Below are 15727 nucleotides of genomic sequence, written 5' to 3'. Positions count from 1 at the left end.
TCTCGGCTGATCTAACGAGAATCCTTGAGCCTGTTGACCCATGGACCTTTGTTGAAGGATAGATGATCCTTGTTGAAATAGTGAGGATCCTTGAGCCTGTTGACCCATGGATCCTTGTTGAAAGATAGATGATCCTGGTTGAAATAGTGAGGATCCTTGAGCCTGTTGACCCATGGATCCTTGTTGAAGGATAGATGATCCTTGTGAGAACTGAGCCATGGATTCTGGGCTGGTAAAATCCAGCATGCTGGGCATCAGGGGGGGGGGGGTGAGATCTTCTGCTGGCCTTTTGTTCTTTTTGAGATCTTCTATCTCACGAAGGATCCTCTGGTAGGTCTTGTTCTGCTGCTCCATGTATGCTTTAACCTGCGAAAACATAGATAAAACATCACTGTTAGTATTAACCACCGGCGCAGCAGCAACGGTTTTCGAGCTCTGGAAGACTGGTAGTTGCGTCTTGCTTCCAGCAGTAGCAGGTCGTTGTGCTCCCGTGATTGGCGGAGGCATTGGTGGCAAAGTCCTTGATGAGAGAGGAACCGTAGCCGGCATAGTTGATGAAGTAGAGGTTGGTTGAGAGGCCATTGGAAGTGATATGGGTATGAAAAAAATTGAAAATTGATAGGAGTAATATGAATTATAGCACCAATTGCCCCACGGTGGGCGCCAAATTGTTTTGGATAAAAATCAGCTAAGGATAATGTGTCCAAATCTGTCAAGTGAGGTATAGTGCTTAAACAACAAAAGTGGTTGTACAAATGAAATCTTGATGAACACGAGGATTTGATCACGAGGGAAAAAACCCTTAATTACGATAATCTTTACTTCGGTCAAAAACTAGCAAGATAAACTTTGGTCGAATTGCTTCCGTCAAAGGTTAACGAGATAATCTTTGGTCGGATGGTACGTGATTATAGTAATCTCCGGCACAAAAAACCCTCGGACGGTGAAAACTATCACAGTCAAGTTTCTTAATAGTAAAAAGTCGGTTACAAGGGTTGTGGAGTTGATGATCAACAAATACTATGTGAGTGAATACAAATATCTTAGCAGCTAGGCAACGAGTGATTGTGTGTGTTCTAATTTTGACTCAACTCCGTATATATAGAAAAAATGAATATAACAAAATAACAACTACTCCTATAATCTCGCTAGTCTTCCACCTTCTCCCAACGTGCTAATTGACCACGTGCCACAAAAGTCCAATAGCGAGATAAGTGGGAGAACAAGTCTAAGAGCCGATGTTGATATTTAAACATCCGTCTTCATATAAAATCGTCCATTAATAACCATGTTGAATAAGGATCCTAGATCCATACTCCAGCTAAATGAGACTCCATGAGGATAATTAATGTAAGTATGTCTTAGAATTGTTATACATGTCTAACACATCACCATACTAAACGCAATCATTAGTAAACAAATAATATCGAGGATCGTTGATCCTTTATACCCTGATACACATCTCAAGGATAATATATCCATAAGATATTTAAGGATTAAGGATCCTCAGCATAAAATTCATGCCCTAACAGGTATTATATAACCACTATTTGCTTTTGTACCGACCTAGTTTAGCCGACCCAAATTTTGCCTCGTGTATTTAAAATTTATGTATTCGCCACTGGGCACTGGGTGATTGTTACAAAGGTGACTATGACAAGGTTGTCATGGTCATGACGGCGTGATTACGGCAATAATACTGATGAGAGCAAGATAATCTATTTTTCTTAATTGAAATGTTTGGTAGAGGCATGTTGTTTGTTAGAGGGGTGTTCCGAAGTTCAAATTTTGACAAACACTTGTGTATTGTTGGTGTAGAGTAAGAGTAAAAATTTGCCGGTAAAGAAGAGAAGAAAAAGTAAAGTTATCAAACTTCAACTTCCTAAGTTGCCCCCATCAACTTGTTATCAATGAATTTTTTAGACACGAATTTCATCGAATGAATTATTAAATCAGGATAGAATAAAACCAAGATATAAGATATAAATTTACTGTGTTTTTGCGAATTCAAATGAAAGATTCAAAAAAGGGAAAATGGTAGAAACACAATCAAAACCAAAACCGAAACCATAATATGAAGTATGGCTAACATGCTTCTCATGATATGAAGTATGGGTAACATGCAACTAGATTATATTTTATCAATTCCTGTTTTTCATAAGAGATATAATGGGAAATATCAATATAATAGTAATCAAATTTTAAATATGTTCGAATTAGATCATTAACATAACTTTTGTTCAAATCAAGTCACTAAAATTTTAAAGCGAGTCTCATTGGATTTTGATTTAACTGTAATAACAAAACATTTTTTATACAAAACAATTTTGCATCCACTTATTTTGTTTTAAACTTAAATGGCTTTGTATATTCTAATACTAGCATGGTGCGCGCACAATGCAGCGGGGCGCACGGGCAACTCAATATTGAACGCATAGTCCGTGTCGGTACATACGTCACCTGATGACAGTGAGCATGTAGCCTAAAATTGGGTGCGTAACTCGTGCAAAGCCAGTTGCGTGTAATCTACGATTGAACACGCGTAACCGGAGGGGAATGCACGCTACCGACATTAAAACATGCTTAACGAATATACAATAATTTAAAATAAATCATTTTACAAACCAACCTGTTTTGGCCTCAAACCCGTTCCGACTCTACAACGTTCTGACCTGGCCCATTTCTATTCGAACCCGAACCATAACTTTTTTTTGTATCGGCTCATTCCGACCCTATTGTACTTTTACAAATGACCCGAACTCGCCCAACTCGACTTGTTTCCAGGTTCTAAATGGTAAGCGCGTAACATGCTAACTTTTTAAAACTAAAAACTATAGCAATATTATAACCAAATTAAAGAGAATAAAATGCTCGTTTTTATGACGTAATGTTTTTTAAAAAAATATTAACGTGTGAAAAAGTTATGACCGTTAAAAAGTCGTGGGTAGTTGGTTTTGAATTAGAAGGCATATGTGTAACTATTATTAAACTTTACAAAAAAGGTACTGTAGTTGAGAAACTAAAGTTGTAAGTATATTATGAAAGAATGAAAGTTACTTAAGATTTGTGAGTAAAGACTTAATTACCCCTAATTTTTTAAATTTTGATACATTATGTGTTGTTTATAAAGCAATGAGTTTGGTAACTCTTAAAATTTAAGATGTCACTAACTAATGCTTTATATATAGTATAGATAAATCCATAATTAATTAATATAACTTAAAAATTTATGTCTTGTAAAATTAAAATCTCATTTTTTTAAAGAATTAACTTTTATGGCATAACACATACTATTACTCTAAAAAAATGACAAACTTTCTTTTTGCAAAAGATTAAATTCACAAGAAAAGAATATTACAAGATAATTTTCAAGGAAAAGAATATAAAAAGACCACACAAATAGTAAATAGTAAGTTAAAGTATGAATTAACTTCACAATACATAAGTACTTAAGCTAACAGAAGTTTTATTTCTTAAAATATCAAAATATTCAAGTCGTGAAATGAAATGGAAAATGTTAGTTCTTAAGGTAGCGTTTGGTATGCAGGAATGGAGGACGGAATAGAATGACCCATTGTGAGGGAATGGAAAATAGTGTGTTTGGTTGACCAAATGAATGGAATGACCCATTACCTAGTTCATTCCATTTCCTCTAAAATACCCCAATTTCATTCCATCCGTACCCCATGTTTTTTTTCATTCCATTCCCTCCTTCACCCTACATAACATCCACCACCCTCCCAACAACACCACTACTCAACATCAACACCCACCACCGCCACCAACCACCACCATCGCCGTCCACCCTGCCACCATCGCCATCGGTGGCAGCCACTCAGCACCGCCGGCCGCCCACCGCATATATCAACCTTCACCACACCATCACACATGCCTCCTACCGTCACCGTTGACCACCGCCGCCGCCACAGCCACCAATCACCACCATCGACGTCCTCCGCCACCACCACCCACCTCCACAAACCATCGCCATCAGTGCCAGCCACCTGCGGCATCCATCAATCATCGCCCCACCATCACACACGCCGCCCACCGTCATCGCTGCCCACCACCACCTCCACTGTTACCGCTACCACCACCTCCACCGTTACCGCCACCGCTCCCACCACCACCACTCACTACCATTTTAATTTTATTTTTTTTATTTTTTTCTTACCTACCAACAATTCAAAGTAATGATTCATTTGATTCTCATATGATAACCAAACATTTCATTGGAATGGTAATAACCCATTCCATTCATTTGTCCATTCTATTACCACGTCCATTCCATTCCGTTGTCCATTCCATTACCCCATACCAAATATTTTTTTTATTAATATGCCTTTCGTAATTCTCACGAACACATCTTCATGAGAGAATACTTAATTCCCTCTAGGTTTTAAGTTAAAATTTAGTTTCAGTGACTTTCTATCCTTAATTTCCTAGAAAATCACCCCTGTAGCTTCAATTATGTTTTATCTAATTTTGTTGATTAGTAGTCTACCATGGCCAGTTTCAGTTTAAACAAACCCACGAACTCAAAGAAAACAAAAATGTGTTCATTTACTTCCCGAACCATTAAAAATTCGTTTCAAATACACTTAAAAATGTATATTAACATATTTATTCAAAGGCTAAATTAGAAACTCATATACTACAAAGATATGTAACTCATCAAACCACCCGTTATTTACTTTGACTGTTCGTTGGGGATTAACAACATGGACGTTAACCCCATCCACATCAGCCGCCCAGACTAATGCCCACCTCCTCAGCATCTTCTGCAATCGTTAGCCTTATGAGCTATTAAAAATTTACACAATAATACATGAAACCTCAAACAAGATTCCATGGGGGACAAAATGGGCATTGGAAATAGGGTGTTTTGATAAAATTAAGATAAAGTATAAGCAATAACCTAAACAACTTTCAACAATTAGAATATTTAATTAAACATTAAACAAAAAAGCAATGATTAGAATCATTAACGACAGAGATAGGCTGAGGGGTGTGGGGGGCTTTAATGGGGGCTCCAACCAATAATATTATGACGTGTGGTAGAGAGAGAAACTGGATAAGGGGGGTGTTGGAGCCCCCGTTGGAGCCCCTGGTCCTGGTGTGGAGGGGCTTCAGCAGAAGCTTCAGCGAATTTTTTTTTTATTTTTTATAAATATATTCAAACAACGTATTATTAAAAAAACTCATAAATTATTAAAAAAAACACACATTAATAAAAAAAACACATTAATATCTAAAAATAAAATAAAAATTAAAGTACTAAAAAAAAACATTATTCTTATTCTTCGGCTTGGTCTTCTTCGATCAACCTCTTTCGGATACGTTCCTTTTGCTTTTCCATTAGCATTTGATCGACCGGATTTAGGTTACTGAAGTCTCTAGTAAGAAAGTCCAAATCTCTTATTCGACTTTTTTCCTTTTTGTCATTAGAGACCACCTCCATGGTTTTGTTGAATTTATTGAGGGATTCAACAAGATTGACGATGTTTACGGCTTCCCCCTCAGCCGGTTTTTTCCCCTTGGCGTCCCTTCCCAATGGCCGCCTCCTCGGCGGTGAAGACGTTTCCTCCTCCGCAATGTTTAGGTCGAATCCAACGCGGCAATCCGACCCGGTTGAAGTGCTATACGCTCCAGACGAACTAGTTTTAGTCTGTTTCGCCCTTACTTCCGCATCAAAGTCCGGCGCCACCAGCTCAACCCACTTGGAACACCTTTTCAACCTCTCCCACAACAATAAATCGTCCCACGTCTTCACCATCCCATACCTCCGCAAACACTCCTGCTTCCACTCTTCGACCGTGAAATTGTAAACCGCCAAATCATCACTGCCACTTGGTCTCATACGACCACTGTTTCTGTTGAAAAGATTAGTAAACAAGCCGACAAATTTTCGGATTTCGGACCACCGACCCGAAATCATATCGGCGTTCCGCTCTGTACTCCCAACGAGCATGTAGAACGTCTCCCTAACCTTTGTCCAAAAAATCTTGCTCTTTTGGTAGTCGGCTGCAAAATGAATAAATAAATTAGATTTCCATTTAACTTTTATATTTAACTTTTTTATTAAAAATCATTTTTAAAAACGTTAAAACAATTACCGCAACGCCGATCCTCAGAAATGACTATCCAAGCCCGACACAAGGCTTCCTTCTCATCCGATGACCACGGAGTGGCTTTCCGTTTCGTCCTCGGAGTCGAAGCCGGTCTCGACCCGTCCGTTGCAAGTTGTTTTTTCCGGTGGACGCGTCTTTTTGGTCTCGTAGCTTCACCGTGTGATTCTTGTGTCTCCGGAACAACAAAGTTAGGAGACGGTTGTGTGTTGGATGGTTGAAAGCCGGATGATTCTTGCGGCTCCGAATAAAACATCGGTTGGTGCGGTGACGACCATAAATCGTCGTCAATATAATCTGAATCAAGGTTTGGGTACCAATTTCCAGCCATTTGTTTTAAAAAAAGTTGAGAAGATGAATTGATTTTGGGTGAAGGTTTGAAGTTGTGGTATAAAAATGGGTGAAATGGAGTATTATATAGGAAATTTTTTTTTTTAATTTAATAAGAGCCCAATGGCTCTTTTTCTAAAATTCAACAAGCTCATCTCTCTCTTCTCCCGCTAACAGGCTCACGCCTGCATGGATTTTCGCGTTAGCGCCCCCGTTAGCGCCCCGGTGGTGTGGTGTTAGCGTCTGGGAGCGCGAACGGAGGGGCTCTAGCGCCCCCGTTGAAGCCCCACAGCCCACAGCCTTAGGGTTAATCTCAAGTTGCCAACCACCACAGCAATTAATTTCTTATGACAAAACAGGTTTGCTGTGTTCATTAACTTCTTTCTGCAAATATAGTACCACTGATTCAATAACACGTAATAACTCCTATTTTGACCATCAGAAGTTGTGTCGTTTGACCTTTGACCAAATGCAACTAGGCTAGGGTTTAAACTTTAAAAACTCCATTTTAAACCAAGAAAGTGAATAAAAGATAATAATTTAATGGTGGGTTTTTTAGTTTTGGACCAAAAGAGGTTAATAATTTGGGGTTTTTAAAAAGTTAGGATGAAGAAGACGACCCTTTTTCTTGATGATGACTGTTTGAAGAGGCGGCAACAACACCGTTGCTGGTGGCTGTGGCAGAGATGCTGATGGTGGTGGTGGTGGTGGTGGTGGTGTCCTTTTCTCTTTTTGTTGAATTGTTTTTATTATTATGCATCCAAACTTTAAAAATCCGTCTTCGGATTCCGATTTCATTGCAAAAATCCGAAGACGGATTTTTAAATAACACATTAGCGGTTTGTTTACTTATTTGGGACATTTACATATATCCTCTTCCTAAGTTTTCTTATTACATATTTACCTAATCCTTAATAATAAATTACATATTTTCCCTCTGTAAACCATATATATTACATATATCCTTATTTCATAGTTCTTTAATAATTAATTAATATACGGTATCTATTTATAGACCATAAACTAGTTGTAAACACACAGTAAACAACCTAATATGCATCCATACATGAAAGGCATTAACAAAAACGCATATGGAACAAAAAATTGATAATAAATTAATACCAAATACGCATATTCATCACAACCAAATATAATAAAAAATTTACCAAAGCATGAACCAATTAATAATAATCCAAAATCAAAAATAAAACGAGAATAACAAGCATTCATCCAAACCCATGCAGTATAAAAGTTTAGCCAATCATAATAATTGATGAAACAAAGATATAACAAATAATACGGTTCATCGAAAAAGAATTAAATATGATTGAGCTACTAGCCTGTGAGCTTAAATTATTGAGCTGTGTGCTTGGTAGCTTAAATTAATTCACCAGTGTGATTGTGTACTTCTTTATTTAGTTGGTCGTGACTTTGTAGAGGTGCTAGGCAGCTTGTTAATTAATGAATTAACAATAGCCAAATCAAGGGGTACGGCCCCTCTGACTTCCGTGACCTCCTTCCCACGTGACCTGCTTAAGGTGTTTTGCCCACCCTCCAAGACAACCAAGGTAATCCTCTTGTGATGATATCTCTTTATTTATATCTCCAAAAATTAGGTTTTTCTTCACTCTTGTTGTATGCGTCCGTAACCAAAGCCCACACCCACCATCCATGAATTATTTCCTTTCTTCTTAGGGACCTTGCCAAACTTTCCACACAAGAAAAAGAAAATTAAAATAATAAAGTAATATTAATTGATTCAACCGTATCACATGAGTTGTTATTAGTAGTAGTAGTCGTGGTAGTAGTAGTAGGTGGTGGTGTAGTAGTAGTGGTAGTAGTTGGGGTAGTAGGTAGTAGTAGGTAGTGGTAGTGGTGGTGGTGGTGGTGGTGGTGGTAGCAGTAGCAGTAGCAGTAGTAGTAGTTACTATTATTCATTCGTTGGCTCAAGTTTAGTTAAATAACTCAATTCAGCTTATTGTCTCATGAAACGAATAAAATTCAAATATGAGCCAACTGACACTAATATTTTATAAAAACCAACTCAAAACAACACAAAAGTGTAAGACATATTAATATAATTTATGTATATTTTAGACCACATCAGTCATATATTTTTTGAGCAATTTGTACATCACACTCATGCGTTTCCGCTTAAGCCAGAGTGTTACAAATTAGTATTTGAGTCGTTATTTTAAGATATGACATTTGAAGTAGTGTTCTAGTTAGTTATAGCTTATTTGTTTATTTGTATAGGGTTGAATGATTAGAAATTATGTGGGACTTATTTGATTGTTCAATGAACTTGCTTATTATTTTATTATCAATTCATTTACGCCTCATATACACAAGCACATACACGAGTCCATGGCGTATGCCTAATAACAAAGATTCTCAACATTTTCAACAATCGATTTTTTTTGGGTTTTTTGATATTTCTTTTTCTTTACGATGGTTCTACGTGGTGGGTATGCAGTAACTGGAAGGGGATCGTGCTTGTTTTCTACACTCTTGACACCAAGGTTATTGAAACCTATGGATAAACAATTCTCATAAATCCCAATCATACGCGGGACCCAATTGCTTACCTGGAGAGTTCGAAAATGGCATGAAACTTATTAGGCCAAAACATATCACCTCAATTCCATATGAATAATAACTTTAAAGCTTTCAATCGTGGCCATGTTCTCTTTGTGAAAAGAATATGGTTACACTCCTAAGGATGTCATGAAAGTCATGGTGGTTCATGCGACATGTGACTCCGACTCTCAATGTTTTACAATGCATTTTAACTGAAAGTCTATCAAGTCATCGTGATACACGAATACCCAGATTTCGGTTCGATTTGATTATGCATTTCTTTGAGTTTTGGAATATAAGAGTCCATGGTGGTTAATGAAAACTCTAAGTTCCACACAACAGTTATCATTATTGTTATGATTTTAACAAACTTTAACAGGGATTTTTATACCATATCCTATTACGAGTTTTACGATTTTCGTTATCAATGTTCACATAATGGCTTCCCGTCACTATAAGTGCGTTCTTTTAGAACCTCTAGCTACAATATGACTACTCATATCACCAAGAAACTAACCACTGTCCTTCCCGATATGATGCCCAAATTCATGTAAACCTCACTGCTAGTATCAACTCCACTTCGTCCGAGCCTAAAGCTCCTTTCTGTCCAATCAAAAACTTCACCAGTGCCAAACCCCTATGGTTTGACGGGACTCAAGGTGCCACTTCCCTACTACAGTGATACGAGAAAATGGAAAGCATATTCCTCCACATGTAATGTCTTAATAACAAGCGAACCCATTATGCTTCAAGTGTCTTTGAAAAAGCAGCACTTACCTTGTGGGTTTAGGAAAAATCAACCCAAGGTGCCAACATTTCCATGTCCTTTCCATGGAATGAATTGAAGGATATGATGACCAAGCGATTCTGCCCTTCAAATAAGCCCATGAATTTGGAGACCAAATTCTGGAACCTTAAACAAGGCGATGGTGAGCACTCAATTTACACTTCTCATTTCAGTGAACTCAGTGTGTTGGTACCTCGTCTCTTTACCCCAACATTGCGTTCCATCGAAAAGTATATTCGGGGATTACCAAGACAAATTCAAGACAGTGTCTTGAGTAGTACTCCCAAAGAACTTGGTGATGAAATTAACATTGCTACAACTTTGACTGACAATCATGTTAAAACCGGGACTTTGACGTTGAAAGGATCAAAAAAGCCTGTTGAAAAGCCACCATCTGAACCCAAAGAAACCAAGCCTGAATCATCCAAGCCTGCTCCCTTCCAAAACCACTGCAACAGGAAGCGCAAGAATTATGCGCTAACCCAACAAGCTGCACCTCAGCCCCAACCTAACCTTGCACCACCTCTCAGGAAACCCTACAACAGACCCCATTTATTTTTCAACATTTGTCAACGTCATCACCCCGCTAATACCGCTTGCCGTCAATGCACTCGTTTCAACCGTTCACCTTAGCACCACTTGTTGTGAGACCGCTATTGTGCCAATTTCTCCTCAACGGTTTGCTCAACTGAATCCTCGTCTCATGCAATATGCTCAACCCATTAATAAAATACAAGCTTGCTATAACTGTGGTGACCCTGGCTACTTTCGCAACGCGTGTCCACGATCGCAAATGTGAACTCGCTTCAGCTTGCTCCAACTCCGATGTATCAAGTCCAAACGTATCAAACCCATCAAGCTTACCAGCCACAAGTTCTACAATTGTTGGCTAACCAAGCTCATGTTCAGCCGCATCCAGCCATTCTAGCTCTTGCACCACAAGATGGTCAAACCGTTCAAGTTTCTCAAGCTCCTCAAGATGCTCGTGGGCGTTTTTCATGATTAACGCCACCAAAGCTCAGCAAAGTGGCGGTGTGGTGAATGGTACGTTCCTCATAAACGACCACTTTGCATATATTTTATTTAATACCGGTGCTAATATGAGCTTTGTCTCTTTTGAATTTGAACCTTTGCTTGCTACACCCCTATCTAAGGTTAGAAACTCGTATTCTATAGCTGTAGCTAATGGTAAATCTGTATCAATCGACTCTCTTATTCGAAATAGCGAGGTAACCCTAAAATGGCCACAAGTTCTTGATCGATCTCATTCCTATGCAATTGGGAAGCCCTGACATCATAGTAGGCATGGACTAGTTATCCTTTCATCATGATAAAATCATTTGCTTAGAGAAGTTCATTCGTATCCCGCTTGTCGACCGTCAACTTTTCGTCTCTCTGCTGAAAAGCCTTCTCCCTCGAGCCTTAATCTTATAACTTGTTTTCAAGCCCAAACGTACATACACAAGAAGTATGTGCCATTCATAGCTCATGTGGTGGAAAAGAAGGAACGAAAAATTGAAGACATTCTTTTTGTCCGCAAGTATTGTAGGTTCCCGGACGGATCTTACACGGGATATCGCTATCTACGTAGGTGCGGAATCCCTGCGTAGGTAGTTACGAGCGTAGAATACGTAAAACAATCACACGCGATACAAACGAACACGATATATATTATAACTTGAAACACGTCTATTACAGACTCTCGGCACGTTCACTAAACTCAACAACTGACTCCTCTCTCGTAACCTAAACAATCCGTCGGCTACAGTATATATAGACACGACAACTTCGCCCGATATGTTCAGGCGAAGTTGTCCATAACTTCGCTTGTTCAACAAGTTCGCCTAGGCGAACTTGTCGACAACTTCGCTTGTTCAACAAGTTCGCCTAAGCGAACTTGTTGACAACTTCGCTTACATACATAAACATAAAGTTAAACATAATTACATTACAGACTCGATTACAAACGCTAGACTATGAACTACTGACATTTATGTACCAACAGACTCCCCCTTGGCAGTAGCTTCATGTCTTGATCTTCAAAGCTTGTGTCTTGTAATCTCTCGTCTTCTCTTTTCATCTCTTCAAGCATGCACTCCCTGTCTAACACATACAGAAACCAACTTCTGGTACTTCTTAGCTTCCTCTTTCCAAGCAGGAATGTAGAAAATCTTCTTAGCATGTAGTACCTGCAAGTCAGCTTGAGACAGATTGACTAAGTGCATAGGATCATACACTCTCATGATCTCTTGCTCATCTTCATCCTCCATGACCGCTTCAGCAGTTTCACAATCCACGTACCACCACTTCAAGTCTTTCAAGACATTCTTGGGCATCACCTTCATCGGCACTTCTTTTAAATGACGGACTGGTTTATACTTCATAACCATCCATGGTTTGCCGTCTGCCCTCATCCCTCTATCTTTGTCTTCTACTAACTTCCCTTTCTGAGGCTTCAGAAGTTCAAACTTTTATCTTTAATGGCCTCCTTCCAAACAATTTTCCCAATTACTCTCGCCATGTTATCATCACTTCTGTTTATCAGCCCCAGTCTTGCTAAGTCTTTCACCTCACACTCCGGTAAGGTATTCAGGGATCTTAACATCTTCTTGAAGTACTGAATGCCGTAATAACGTTTGATCACAAATAGTTTCAACTCTTCATCGTACAACCAGCATATGATTCCCTTCTTTGATTCTGCATATCCCTTTATATTATACGACTTTTTGAACATCGTCAGTACTGCTGGCTTCTTCGTCTTTACAAACCACTGAGCGCAGCCTTCCTTCCAGTTTGGCTGATCTTCCCACTCAGTGTTGTCAACCGCAGCATCTTCACATATAGTCGACTGTTCAACCACAGGGATCTCATGCTCTACATTTTCTTCAACAATCTCTCCTTCTTCTATTACATTCTCAACCACAATTTCTGCACCAATCTTTTCGATTTCATCGATTGGCAGAACATCATCTTCATTTATCAACTCATCATCCTCTAACATATCGTCTATCTCTTTCAGCGCATCAATCATATCATCAACAATCTCAACATCTTCAACCACATCCACATCATCACCAACAGCAACCACATCATCAACTGCGGCAGACTCCCCCTCAGCTGTGGAAGCCCCAAGAGCTATAGTAGTTCTTGGCAACTCACCACCTGCACCTTCCGGTGCATTGGGATCATCGTCTTGATCATTTCTTCTTTTCGTCCTCAGCTCGTCGCCTCAACAGCTCATCTCCCCCTGAGATGCCAAGAACACCTTCAAGGCATCTATAACTTTCCCGTGCTCAACCAGGAGGGATGCCTGCAGTTGATTTGCTTCCACTAGGCGTTGAATAGTCTTGGACTGCTCAGCAACGATCCGCTCTAGTGAAGCTATTCGTTCCGAGTCTGAAGTAGGCGTAACCGCAGGTGGTACACTTGGTAACCCTGCAGTGGTAGCAACAACTGTCGACTCTATGAATTGTGCAACAACCTCCGACGTAGTGAGCGTTGGAGGCGGCAACGATACGATCTCCGGAGCCGAGAGTTGTGCTGTGGTGGACGGGATGCTAACAGATGCAGTAGTTGCCACCACAGGAACAACTGTAGTGCTTAAGCTTGTAGTCTGTGCTGTAGAAGGGACCAAAAACATACCAGACAAGGCAGGTGGAGAAAACTTACCAACCGTGAAGTCTCTCCAGCTCCTACACCCATACCTGTCCTTTCCCTTCGTGAACGCTTTCTCACCAGCTGCACAGCTTCTTCTTCATCATCTTCCTCGTCGTCGTCGTCAACAGTTCTCTTTTGTTTACCAACCGTTCTCTCATGAGTTACCATCATCCTTCTAGCCTCTTCCATCACATCATCAAAATCAGCTTGTGGACCCGAGACTTGAATATTCTCTTGTGGATCAACTCAGTCCATATCAAACCATCCTTGCCCGCCGAACATGGCGTCAAGGTCAATCTCTGCAGCTGTCACAGCAGCAGATACCGCAGGCGCAGCTGATAAAGCCTGGGTTGCTGCCGCCTGTTGTGGTCTTGGGTCTCTGAACTCGTCCCCTGCCGCAGGCACATACTCCGGGTTTATAAGGTACCCAAAGAGCGGAGTATGCCTGGGACGCAGCTCAGGCTTGCTTCGTGCGCTGGAAGTGCGACACTGTGCAAAGATACGTTTTGTCACACTTTCCACGTATCGAATAGGGCGTCGTTGAGGCAGCGTCGGAGCCACATGATTTAAAATCATCTGTAGGAATCGTGGATACATTATAAACCGCTCACGCGCCACAGCCCTTCGTTGCCTATCGATCTCGTAAAAGATCATCTGGCTGAAAGAATATCTTTTATTATAAGTCAACGCAGTCATAGCAGACTGCATTGTCGCACCCATACCATCAGTGCCTGCCTTCCGTCCTGACATACATACGATCATGACGTGCATAAGGAAGCGCCACTGATCTAAAAGGAATCCCTTTCTCCGTTGTGTGTCCCCTAAGGGACCAGAATACCCCATCCTGAGGAACGCCCCATCACGGAATGGCGCAACAAACTCCGTTGGGTCATCCCTCGTCTCTTCACCAAACCGCAACGCCACCCGTATTTGTTCAGAAGAAAACTGAACAACTTGACCGTTTACGGTGGCTCGCATAACCGGGGGCTCAACCCGGCAATCGTACTCTACCGTCTGCCAAAAGTCTTCAATATTCGGTAGGGAAATAGGCAGGGTAGTTGTTATTGCGTGATATATCCTTGAGCGCAGGAGAAAAGTAATTATCTCCCTGTAGTCCTCTACGCCATTTGCATCTGGGTCAAGTGTTATGAACTGGTTATGAGCTGGGAAGAATTGTCTGAGATCATCACCGTCATCACCTGCACCTCCTGCACTTCCAACAGCAGCCATATCTGCACTAAACGAACCAAGTTAGATAAACGTTAAAGTGTTACACAAGTTCGCTTGATTACCAGGAGCGAAGTTGTGATCAAACCTGTATAGGCGAAGTTAAAGGTGAAGCGAAGTTGAGAACAACTTCGCTTCATCTTTAAGTTCGTCTAATTAATTTTAAGTAAAATGGTCTGGGCGAAGTTAGTGATAACTTCGCCTCTTCACAACATCGCCTCAGGCGAATTTAAGTTCCAGGCGAAGTTACGGATAACTTCGCCACATGCGAACTTAAACTTCGGGCGAAGTTACGGATAACTTCGCCTCAGGCGAACTTAAGCTTCAGGCGAAGTTACGGATAACTTCGCCTAAACCCTAACTTCGCCTGAATCTGAAACGGCAACAGTAGGGTTTATCGAAACACGTGAAAATCGGCGTTTCGATAAGGTTGACAATCTGGAGGCTGAAACATATGTGAGATCACGTCATTAGGATGATTATGAAGTTTATGAACACGTAACATGAGTTTTGAAAATCGGTTTCAAAATCCCGACTGTTCGAGGTTAATAACCGGGTCGAAACGACCCTTGATTAGCATGAACAAACTTGTAATATATGATAAAACAACATCTCGAACCTATGATCGGTGTGAAAAGCGAAGTAAATAACACGTAATCGAGGTTAAACTCAAGTTCGCCGGAGAATAGTATAAGTGTGGATATGTTCGCTGAAATAATGAACTGATTGACTGTTTGTAAACCTTTTATATAGGCGGAGTTATACAGGCGAAGTTACGGATAACTTCGACTAGGCGAAGTTAACCACAACTTCGCCTGTTCAACAACATCGCCTATATATTTACAAAATCAAACCTTATAATTTTAACAATTTTCCAATTAAGTTATAAAACTATCCAAGAAGAAATAAATAACATGATCAATTCTAAGTAACCAGTTAAAAAGTCATAAAACTATCTAAGTACAAAAACGTAAAAAGTTTAAAGTATAAGGGATCAAATTTCAGTCTAGTTAGGGAC

This window comes from Bidens hawaiensis, unplaced genomic scaffold (assembly GCF_021521415.1).
Source record: "Bidens hawaiensis isolate Kalapana, Puna unplaced genomic scaffold, B.hawaiensis_p1.1 tig00038489_1, whole genome shotgun sequence".
In the NCBI taxonomy this organism is placed as follows: domain Eukaryota; kingdom Viridiplantae; phylum Streptophyta; class Magnoliopsida; order Asterales; family Asteraceae; genus Bidens; species Bidens hawaiensis.
Note: the sequence above shows the minus strand (reverse complement) of the source record.